This window comes from Protobothrops mucrosquamatus, unplaced genomic scaffold (genome assembly GCF_001527695.2).
Source record: "Protobothrops mucrosquamatus isolate PMUCROS unplaced genomic scaffold, P.Mucros_1.0 scaffold378, whole genome shotgun sequence".
In the NCBI taxonomy this organism is placed as follows: domain Eukaryota; kingdom Metazoa; phylum Chordata; class Lepidosauria; order Squamata; family Viperidae; genus Protobothrops; species Protobothrops mucrosquamatus.
In genome coordinates this window covers 1,506,509-1,519,584 of record NW_015386710.1, presented here as the reverse complement: position 1 = coordinate 1,519,584, position 13,076 = coordinate 1,506,509, and positions in this window count along the sequence as shown.

Sequence of the window (13,076 nt, the reverse complement as noted above, 5' to 3'; positions counted from 1 at the left end):
CCAATTAGGGGAAACAGCATTGAGTGGGGACTGAACCTCTCTCTCTCCCAACATTCCTTCCGAGCCAAAACTTCTTCCAGCAAATTTAGAAAAGAATGTAGATTCCTTTGTGGGTTAGAGTCCATGTAATCAGACTGACGAGTTATCTCCAATGGGCAGATTAAGATAGAGAGACAGAGAAGAAAATTGTAAACAGAAAGAAAGGGCAATGAAATGAAGGCAAGGCAGTCTGTAGCTTTTATTTGCAGCAAAAATGAACTGAAGATGAAGTTTGGAAGACAGACGAAGAGCCAATGGCACTTGATGGAAGGAGAAGTATTTCTATTTTTTTAGACTGGTCATAATTCAGGTAGTCCTCGACTTATAACAGTTCATTTAGTGACTTCAAAGTTACAACAGCACTGAAAAAAAGTGACTTATGACCATTTTCCACATTTATGACCATTGCAGCCTCCCATGGTCATGTAATCAAAATTCAGATGTTTGGCAACTGACTCATATTTATGGCAGTTGCAGTGTCCCGAGTCATGTGATCATCTTTTGCAAGCTTCTGACAAGCAAAGTCAATGGGAAAGCCAGATACACTTTACAACCATATTACTAATTTAACAGCTGTAGTGATTCATTTAATAACTGTGGCAAGAAAGATGATGAAATGGGGCAAAAATCACTTAACAACTGTCTCGCTTTGCAACAAAAATCATGGGCTCAGTTGTAGTCATACAATGAGGACTACCTGAAATGGGATTATTTTGTCATTTGACAAAATCCTGAAAAGTGACTCTGATACGAAGACTCTACCAGCCTTTCAAGATTTTGTCAATAGTCATGTGTACCTCTGTAAAATAGAGACTAAATAAGATGCAAACAAATAGAGCAAAAAGTACTCTTGACAAAATGTAAGATTAAAACCTAACAAATATGCTTTTGAATTTAATAGAGGGATTTGAAGCAGAGTCCTATTTCTAAAGAAACTTTAGAAAGTTCTGTAAATACAGCTTTTCTTTCCATAATTTTGCACAGATTTCCCATACCACTTATTCACACTCATATTCATATGAGTCTTCACAGTTGTTTGCATATGTGTAACTCTGTATTTGCTAATTCAGCAATAGCTAAATTAAAGATTATCAACACTATAACAACAGAAAGAAAAATTTATCCTGTTCCTGGCCTGTTGTGGTATTTGGGGAGGGGGAATCCTTTTCTAAAGCTGCTATTTGTGCTTTAGGAACAATTCCCAATTGCCAGAATTCTTTTTCTAGGCTGTTTAATATTTAGGTGAGATGATAGGCTATCTACAAGACTCAGAGAAAACATTATAAAAAGTAAGCCAGTAAATGCAATAGATTTTTTTTTCTGCAGCTGGATGGCATTCTTAATTGCTCTGTGGTAAATTGCTAAAAGATTTAGTCGTTCTTTTATTTACAACACCTGTTTCTGTCATTAGCACAGGTAAAAGTTATGAGCTTTGCTTGAGATGGTAAATGCTCTGGTTGCTAAGTTATAAAACCACAAGTTCTATTTCAGGCAAGCCGATGATGGACTGCTAGCTTTTAAAAAAAGACAAAAAATGCTGAGACTTTCAAAGAGAAGCTTTGGATGAACCAAAAAGACTGAAAGAGAAAAGGAAAACAAGATAAGGTAAATATTTTCTAAAATTCATCAGAGGGTTGTGGATAAACTTACCACACAACAACTCATCTGTTGTATATCTGCAGTGGAACAGATCTTGAAGCCAGCTTTATTTTTCTATGATACTTGTGATTTCAACATTCTGTATGGCAGGTATTTGCTTTCTTCCCTCCTTCCTTTATTTATTCATTCCTATTTCCAAAATTCCAGAAGATTCCTCGTGTATAAATTATCTAGCAGGAAGTTTGGGAAATATTCAAAGTGAGACATACTACCAATTTGAATCTACCATCTGGTAATTAAGCTATACCTGAAACTCTACATGATAAAAATAGAACAGAAGGGGAAGCAATAACTTTTACATTTCCTGGATGAACTAAGATATGACTCTAGTGTAACCTGTGGGAAAATATGTGGATTACATAGGATTTTATCAAAGTCATATTATTAGAAGATAACTCCTGAAAAAGTCTATTTGACTTATGCTATGATTCACAAAGCACACCTTTAATCTGAAGATTCACATAAGGCAATGTGATTAGTCAGTAAACCATTTTGCTAAAGAATGGTAAACAACCTACAGATACCACAAAAAAGAAAAGAAAACCCCACCTTAATGCTTAACATTCTTACAAACTGACAGTAAGTAGGTGACATTAACAAAATATAGCACTCCTAGAAAAATAAGTATTGTTTCCCTGTCCAAACAAATCAATCCAATTCATAGTAGGAAATATATTTTCAAATTGTGCAACCCATGAAAGAGAACAGGACGTCAGATTGTCAGTGGAATCGCTCTCAAGGTCAAGAATCACCTTAACTGTTAGTCGCAACAGTTTCATAAAACAAACAGACTTGCGTAATTCTTTAACGTGCTTTCAAAGAAATATCTCCTTTTAGGGCTAAAAGATGCAACCTTGGTTTCTAAAGTTTTACTAATCAAAGTTCAGTGGCATTATTGCTGAGGTCCAGTAGTGTGGTTTTTTCCATTATGAAAGAAGATAGGAAAATGGTTCTTTTAGCTGCAGAATACCAGAGATTTAAAAACCCATGAAGGAAGAAGAGAAATTGCAGTTATACATACTGTATGCAGAGTGCTTGATCTATCATCACAATGACCCTTAGTCCCCATAAAAAAAAGTTTTAAATATTGACACTGATCATATCCTGCTATGTTTTAGGAACTCCCTTATCTTGTCAATGTAGTTTGTTTGATTTTTAAAATAAGGTTCAGTAGTAGTATCCCATATGCAGTTTTTCTATGTAACGTTTTTTGGAGATTCAGAGGACTTATGCAGACTTTTATATGCCAGCCATGTCACTACTGCAACTCTGATATATCTTTTCATAGAATATATCTTTCAACTAAAACCAGCCTGTTTCTAAATATGCCTGGCTGATGTTTGCAAGGTAACAAATATGTTAAAATTATGTGTGAGGAGAGACAATGCAAATTGGGTATCAGCCATTTGAGACAGGCAGGAAGTCCATGAATGCTCCTTATTGTAGTATGGTAAAGCACACCCAAGTTTCTCACTTCCCCATTTTATTCTAAACAAAATATATTTTGTTCAAATATAGTAGAACAAGATCAAGACAGGATTATTTTGAATTTCTCATGCTACTTCTTTCTCAAGATTAACATTGTGGCAAGTCACCCCTTAGCAACTTATGCTTTCCTTCCCCCATTTAATGACTTCCCTATCCCAAGGTTAATTCTAAAGTCCTTTATATAAGTGACAATATGAATAAGGAAAATTTTGTTCTTCTCTAACGCTCTAGTTCTGCCATAGGTTCAAAGTCAGCTGGGTGAACTTGGGACAGTCACTTTATCTCAGCCCCAGGAAAGAGGCAATAGTAAACCACTTCTGAAAAACCTTGCCAAGAAAACTGCATGATTTGTCCAGGCGTTCTAAGAATTGGACACAATTGAATAGAAGGGGGAAAAAATCATGTCCTTTATCTTGAAGCCTCTTTGTGCCCTGGTGGATACTACATAAACTTGAAAGTTGTTTATATGTGTTAGTGTTTTTGACATCAAACATAAATCATGCTAAAGTTCTTCAGAAACAAAATGCATTAACATATTTATTTTCTGAAAAAAATATCTTTTCAGAAGTACTTCACAGTTTAAAAAATAGTGAGAATTTTTACTGCTTCAAGTGAAGTTACAAACAGCTGTGTTCAGTTTTTATAGAGAGAGCAGTGCAATGTTGAGATTTTCAGCAGGCTACAAACTTAAGTGAATTAAAATAGCTTTATTCAAGAGTCAAATTTACAGATTTTATAAGCGAATAATGAATCATATGAAATAACAGAGTAATCTTGAGATAAGATTGGAGCACTCTAACCTCAGAGTTCTCTGGTTCATTTAATGTCCTGCTAGTTGCAATCTGGTTGGGTGGAAATGTTAGGAAAGCTTTTTTATCCCTCGGCTCTTGTGGAATTTTATTTTGCTCATTGAAAGAAAAGCCGTTTAGATGGGCAAATGGATGTCTTCTCTAACTTCTATTGCATGTACATATGAATATATGCACACGGTAATGTACCACGCAGTGCAAAGCTGGCTGTTTTTATAACCGATTCTGTAATCATAATAATATATTAAAATCATCTATTTTAAGTATATATTTTTATTGTTAGTGTATTGTATTTGTGTCCTACCTTTCTTTCAAAAGAGAAAGACTAGCAATTGGTTTAGCTCCGCTGATTACAGGTAAGTCCCTCTACCCAAGTTGTTCTATGAAGATCAGAATTGGGTGACATTTTAGAGCCTGAGGGATGAAATGTTTGTCTTGCCTCACAGTTAGAAGAAAACATAGCTGTTAACATCCAGAGTGGGGAACTGTTTATGGTATTAAATGAACAAATAATTGTTTAAGATTTACAGATGCTTAATTTACCCTTGATTACCTTCTACACCCTGAAATGAGTCCAAATCATTTAGTTTAAATTACTTGGTGCAGGCTCTGGGGACAATAAATAACAGAGGGCCATTCCCTGATGTAGATGTTGAAAAGTGTTGAGGATTAGGCTTAGGGAAACCTGGAAAACGCATCATTGAATTTCAGTCAGACAATCGTGGGACTGAAAAAGAATTGGGAGTCACGTATCCATTTCTGCCCTATAGACACCTGGTAAGCTAGATGTGAATGTATTTGGTAGAGTGGAAAGATATTTGTTCAGTAACTTGAAATAGCCCACTAAAATAAATAAAAAATGCTGAGATATTGTTTAGATTCTAGAATTGATATGCTAAATGGGAACCTGCTCTCTTCTGGGAAATTCATGATCTTCCCTTCTGTTTGCAGAACTAATGTTCTCTTACTCCTCAGAGAACGGCAGATTTGCCTTAAAAATTATTTCAAAACATTGCCTTATCTCAGGGCACTATCTAGTACAGGATTTGATTCATTTTAAGGTCTCTTTTTAAAATAGGGAATGTCTTGCTTGCTGACGTAGAATAAAACATCTTGTTAACAAAATAAGCTAGCTTTAATTACCATAGACCTCAGTTAAAAGTAGTAAATCTACAATGTATTTATGAATTGCTGCATGTCAAGGATTCATATTTTCATTCCATTAGTTTTGTTAGAGAAAATAAAATGAATAGAAGACCATATTGTCTCTAGAAATCCAGACAGATATTCTACACATTCAAATTTAATTTACAATTATCTGTTTTCATGGAACTTCATAATATTTATACAAATTAGCATTAACAGTAGGCAATAATGTGAGTTTCTACCATTAGCATGCTATGATCAATAAAAGATTATATTTCCAACATAATTAGAATGGTGTGAAAAACAAAGGAAGATTAGAGATGTATTTCTATAATCTCAGCAGGTCACAATGTCTGGGTGACCTTTTTTGGACAGGGAACTTAATCAGTGTCAGATCTGATTAATACTTGGATAAGACATTTTCTGGAAATACGAAAGCTATAAGTTACATCAAGAAATCAAAAATGTTAACACATATTAGTATTGCTGCCAAAAACTTACCTGAACGTACTAATGACATTACTAGGAGTGGAGCTCAACATGATGGAGACTTGCTCTACCTATATAAGAATTACCCAATAAAATTACAAGCAATTAATATAACAACTTTTCAAAGTCAACATTTTTATTTGTTTTGACCACTATGGGTATTAGAAAGAATGCAGACTTATGCAGCTCAGAAGGAGATCAGGGCATGTTAGGAGTGCAAGGCATTGTAAACGGAACAGGCTTATGACAGGAAGTACCCTGAGAGTTGCAGTTCATACCAATAATAAAGTTTAATGTTTGTAATTCTGCATTTTTAAAACTGAGATTTTCTTGCATCTACAACTGATTGTGTTTCAGTTGAAAGTTATGAAATTATGAATTCCATTTCTATACTCATACAAAATCCAGGTGCAGCATCAAATTAAACAGAGCATTATAATTCTCACTAGCACCACCAAAGAGTGCTCAGCATCCTAAACAACTATTTTGGAAACTTTCTAGAAATAGAAGATGAATTTCATTTGGCTCTAATTCCTCCTTTTTGATCTTATTGCTTACATTCAGAAATAGAAAATACATATACATATGTTGTTGTTGTTAACTGCGAAGTCTTGTCCGACCCATCGCGACCCCATATACACACACTTATACACATATACATATACAATACATATATGTATACATACACACACACTGTATATACTATGTGTGTGTGTGTAAAATTATATATTTGCAGGGATCTACCACACAAGGCAAGATGCAGATTGTGTCAAGGCGCTTCAGAGACAGTCCAACACATAGTGGCAGGTTGTTAGACGCAGGCAGGAATAGCATACACTGAGTGGCATAACCAAATATCTGGTGTTGTGTATAGAAACATCTGCATAGTTTATGGGCTAGACCCTCCCAGATCCAAATGGAAGTTTCCACAGAAGGTCATAGAAAATAAGAGGACTAAGATCCTGTAGGCTTTCCAGATCCAGAAGGACAGGCAAATGCTGGCAAATCAACCAGACATTGTCGTAGTACACAAGGATTAGAAGACAGCAGTGCTGATAGATATAATAGTGCCAAGTGACAATAATATCAAGAAGAAGGAATAAGAGAAACTGGAGAAATACCATGATCTGAAGGAGGAACTGGAAAGGATTGGAAGGTAAAGGCCAAACTGGTCCCAGTGATGGTAGGAGCAATCAGGCCTATGACTCTAAAGCTGGGAAAGTGACTTAACAGAGCCCAGGAACAACATGAGAGCTCTCTGTTCAGACGACTATAGTGCTAGGGACATCTAAAATACTGCACAGAACCCCCAAACTCCCAGACCTCTGATAGACGACCTGAAATTGAGGAATATACATGCCATCCATAAATGTGAGAAGGAAATACACACACACATATAGTACATACATGCATATCTACTTAAAATATGTGTGTGTGTGCAGATCACTGTAATGTTTAACAATTTTACCATTTCATTTACTAAACCAAAAGAAAACTAAATGTTGTTGCAGTCCAAATTTTGGAACAGTTTTTTAGAATAAGGCTTTACGTGGCAGGATATTTATTCAAATATAGAAAGAGCAGTAAGGTTCTCAGGCTATTGTATAATTGATGGAGTATATATACTGTATCTTATCTCTGCAAAAGTCCCTGGTCTAGTTGAACAATATCTAGCATTCTATAATTTAATTAATTATTGAAGAACCCTGTTTTCAACCATTTATTTTGTATAAATAATACAGACAGATTTTGTTTAAATAAGATACTGCTATTTTTGGTGACTAGTTTATTTTTAATATACTGTATGTATTAGATTTTTAAAATGGTTTTATTCTTGTTTTTTAAATATATACCACTTTGAGATATTATTTGGGAAGTCACATTAAAAACGTTACAAATAAAGTCAATCCTGCCAGTTTTGTAATTCCAATGTGGTTGCAACTATGAAAGCACACCATATTCATTTTTGTTGTCCCCATGTTAATTTTCAAAACAATGCAAAGTTGGGTTCTCTTTTATCTAATGTTATATAACAGGCTGTGCAAAACATTCAAAAACATTTTGAATGCTTTGTGCAGCCCTATTATATAACAGGGATGGAGAGTTTCTAGCCCAGGGGCTGAATCTAATCCATTAAATTAGCTCATCCCATCCACAAAGGTTCAAGCAAGGTTTCTCCCTTCCTCCTCCAATGCGAGCCATGATTGCAGACAGCCAAGAATGTTATGAGAAGCAATGATTCTTTACCACCCACTTTTAGTTATTCTCAAAGCACAACTACAAAGAGATGAAGTACATGCAAGAATTATGTACTGTATCTGGCAGGAGACAGGAAATACCTAAGCGTTAGAAGATTAGTTAAGGCAAACAAAAACAAAAAGTAATGGCTCCAGATGTATATCATCCAACAGAGATACCAAAGAATCCTAGGACAAGTATATCTAGAGGAGAGTAAGAGCTGTTAACAGATCCCAATCATGGCCATTCTCCTTGTATTCTTGAGTCTCAAATTTATAAATTTTCAGATGTAAGTATGTAAGTCTTCTTCAAGTCAAGTTTGATTCCAGGTTATTTCATGCATATCTTCTTTCCATGGCAGTAGCATGGAAAAGGTTTCCTATTGCTTTCTTACAGGATACTTTCTTTACTTCTTTCTTTCCCCTGTACTTTCCTATCTAGCCACAACTGCAAGATTTTCTGGCAAGTTCCTTTCCCAGTGACAACCAGATGTGACCTGCTTAGCTTTCTAAAATCAAGAAAGGTTGGTAGGTGCCACTATCCTGTCAACTGAGTTTGATCAAACAAATGTTCTTATTCTCATTTTAATCTGATTTCCTTTGATTTTGTTGGCTGTTGGGATCATTCAAAGAAACAAAAGCACCAGGAGCCGTATAAGTATAGCATCACAAAGCCACTAATTTCCTTAGAATTAATAGGTATATCTTGAATAAACTAATTCCTTGCTATTGAGTTGCTATTGCTGAAGAACCAAGAAATAAACAAAATTGATTTTGCATTACCATCTTTTATTGATGAACACTGTGTGAAATGAACATTATTTTTAAATTACTTTGTAAAGAGACAAAAAATGGAATGTGACATTTTATAAGATAAGAGAAAGTGGATACTGGGCATTGAGATAACCAAGGAGAGAGCAGAATTGAATATATGTGATGTACGTGCATCTTTCAGTCATGTCTGCAGTAGTTTATTCAATATCTTACACTTTAACAATGAAGGTATTAATTAGAATCAAAGAATAAAAGGCATAGGCTTCCATTGTGCTGTTCAATATGGGCGATTCTTTTTTCTGCAAAATAGCTGTTGTTGCTTAGCACATTTCTAAATATAATAATCTCTGCAGCTTCTCAGGACAACAGCCAAGCCACTATTCTCCAAGTATAAATAAAAGCCATCAGCAATTAGAGTGAAAAAGAATAAAAATTATGAAGATGTGTGCCATTTTTAGATGGTTGAATAGCACCCTGAAACCAAATCCCATGGCATGTAATTAATATATTTAAAATGATTAGACTACTACTTATTCAAATATTCCTTTAATCTGAAATTCAGTGATCTTTATGTTCAGAAAAATTATATAGGAAAAAGAAAAAAAATAAAACTTTTTCTTCACAAATAAATCTTACCTACTGTGCATTAATGCACTTTGTATTTCATCTCCTATGTTCAGGAAAAAAGTTGAACTAACTAAAGTATTTTTTGAATTCAATGGTTACAGTAGAAGCTTGTGCATACATTCCTTCCTTCCTTAGCATGATACAACATGAAACAGTAGGCAATTACTGGGGTTTTTCTTTTTGAAACAGATGCTAAATGCAAATATTTCATCTCCAGCATCACTTATAAGCGCCCACATGTTAACAGGTAAATGTTTTATGTAATATCTTCCAGATGTTCCTATCACAGGGAACAGCAGCAGACTTTTCATTTTTACATTTTTGTAAGTTTAGCAAGATTGGAGAGGGGAAAATTGTAAAAACCAGCATTGGTTCTTACTGGCTTTGCATTAAAAGAAAAGCAATACATAATTTTGGGGAAATTGGCTTCTGTTGATGGTTTTGGGTTTAATTAAGAAACTTTTTTTTTTTTTTTTAGAAAAACAAAAAGACAAGAAACCTGAAAATATCATCCTCGGGCAATGAAATGCTGCTGCCCGAGTCAAGGAACACATCTATGTGTCCATCTCTTTTATAAAACACACAAATAACAGATATCAAAACAATTGAGGCCACAGACGCAGATGCAGGCATAGAGAAATGGCACAAACAGCTCATCCAGCAACCGATGGAAACTAATTAAGGAGAGAAGCAACCTAGAACTAAGGAGAATTTCCTGACAGATAGAACAATTAACCAATGGAACAACCTGCCTCCAGAAGTGGTGAATGCTCCAACACTGGAAGTTTTTAAGAAGAGACTGGACAGCCATTTGTCTGAAATGGTATAGGGTTTCCTGCCTGCACAGGGGGTTGGACTAGATGACCTCCAAGATCCCTTCCAACTTTATTATTATTATTATTATTATTAAGACACAATTCTTGGACCAACAATTCTCAGTAATGATTATCCAGTTTCCAACATTCCCTTTCTAGGGACAATTGTTATGAAGGTGATTGATCTGCAGCTAATGAGAACCCTGGAGGAAGTAGATTATATTTGATCTGGGTCAATGATTTGGGAATTCATGAAGTTAACAGGAATTCCCATCCAACAAACCCTACTTCCCTATGGCAAAAATGGATTTGTCATTGAATCAGTCCCATTCTTTCTCTTGAGTGGATTCAAGGACATATTTTAGGCTTGTCTGATATGAAGTACTTTATTTATCCAAAGGGCTTTGGAAAGTCCTGCCCCAAGAGATAGACATTGGATACAACTCTACCTTAGTCTCTTTAAATTTATCCAGCATCTTCCCTGTCTCAAGAATGATCTTTGGGTCTAAGATAGTCATCTGTTATTGAAGATAGTTGGGCAGGGATTAGAGAAACTATTCTAGGCATACAATTTTTTTTTCATTTTTTCATCAGATTTTGTTCCAGCCTATTGTTATTAAGCCTCCCTGGCTTCCTCTTTTGGAAGGAAAATGCTGAATAGGTATGACTGAACCATTTTCGAAGGCTAAGAAACTTTCTAGTGGCATTTTTATAATGTAAGATCAGGCTTTCAGCTGCTCCCAGAACAAATTGTACCTGTCCTTATCACTCATTTTCATCTCCATGGTCACTGTCAGTCAGAGGTGGTATCAGGCAACCCCTATATTGCAGAACTGGTGCACAACAGGAAGTTGTGCAAAGGCTCTCCTAGCTTTGACTGCCACCTACTCTTTTAGCAGAAGAGGACCGCCAGATTGTATACTGGATCTGTCTGGTACAGTGCCACCCCATCCAACACCAAAGATGGCATAGTCTTAGAATCAGTACGCCCACCAAACCCAAGGTCATTCAGTCTTGCCAGGTGTTTAAAATATTGCATAATGTTTCCTTCTTATTTATTTGTACTACCTTATAAATTAGATTGATGTCAGCATGTTTGGATTGATAAGAAACTACACCAATTTCTTCTTTTCTGATAATAATGAAAGTAAAGTACATTCAGAGAACAAGGGGTTGGAGAAACATAATCTAGACAGGTGGGTGTAGATGTGAATGTTTATGCATATATTGTGATATTGTAACAGTCAGGCTCAGTCAGTATAATAATGGTGACAACAGAATTCATTGAACGAAATATTTTGATATGTTGGTGCAAAATGTTAAGTTCACAGATTTTTATCTTGGTATGATATTTAATTTATGATTTGAGACACGTCAACATCTCTCAGCTTATCATATTAATGATAAAATGACAGGCATACATGTAATTATAGAGCAAAGTGGAGTGATGATCTGAATTCAACATTACAAAAAAGATGTAAAGACTTTGAAAAAAAAAAGTGCAAAGAAGAGCAACTAAGATGATTAAAGACCTGGAGACTAAAACATATGAAGAACGGTTGCGGGATTTGGGAATGGCCAGTCTAGAAAAAAGAAGGACTAGGGAGGGACATGATAGCAGTATTCCAGTACCTGAGAGGCTGCCACAAAGAGGAGGAGGTTAATTTATTTTCCAAAGCACCAGAAGGAGAGAAGCAACCTGAAATTAAAGAGAAACTTCCTAACAGTGAAGACGTTGTGGGTGTTTCATCACTGGAGGTTTTTAAGAAGAGACTGGACAGCCTCTTGTCTGAAATGATATAGGGTCTCTTGCTTGAGCAGGGGGCTGGACTAGAAGACCTCCAAGGTCCCTTCCACCTCTATTTTGATTGTTCTGTGATGATGCACAGTCTTAGGTAACTAGTTGTTCAAGATATATTCAATACTTGACCGCAGCATCTGAGGAACAACAAGGGGAGTCAGGTTGTATTACAAATCACACCCAAAAGGGGCAAAGTTTGGCACACTGTGTTGCCATGCTCATTTTGTTATTCTGTTGTTATCCATAGTTGTGCTTAAGAATGGGATATAAGAGAATAAAGACATTTTTGTGGTTTAAAGAAATAGAAATTAAACAGTTGGGTGAAGAGAATTTGATTAGTGCTGGGAACACGGTAATTTTCAAAGGGTACAATCTAAAATATTCTTGTCCTTGGCACTGGACTAATATTTTGATTATTCTCAAGTACTACAAACATTTTCTTTTATAAATCACAGATAGGTTGACAAAAAGATTGGTATGTGCTAGGGCAACTTTCCAAACTTCTTTATGCCTTTACTTGTCAAAGGGAACAAATGATATTTGAGTAGAAGTTGAGCAGAAATTAAAAGAAACTGTAAAATAAAGCAGGAAGTCAAATATCTACTATAAAATACTGTTTGTGAAAGGACATACAGCTTTATTTGGTATTCATTTGCTAATTATATGCAATATATTTTGAAATATTATTTTGATCTTAAGAAATTCAGCACGTTCTGAGCTTTGCTTCAGACTAATATGCCTCAATTGTTTATCCATTTACAGTTTTCTAGTTGCCAGTAATTCCTGTCCATCAGATATACTGTAATTTTCATTAATTCCCCCCTTCTCCCAGTTTGTCCTAATGGTTGCCATAGCATAAACCAGATAATTTATGCTGATGAGTTTGACTAGTATCAATGTCTTTTAGGGCTTCTGATGCAGCAAATATACAATTGATAATATAATAGGACTACCATACATAGCCTATAAATATCAATGCCACCAGTAGATAGAAGTTGAAAGATAAATATTAAACCTTTACCACCAGTGGTCATCCAGATTTTTGCAGTCCAGATCTTATAACCATAGTATAATAATCACAATTGCAAGAGTCTTTCTTATATACATACAGTTTAACATGTGGTTCTTTCATCAGTTATAATAGATGGACACATGTTATGCAAAATCCCTTTTAATTAGAGTTTTCTTTTTA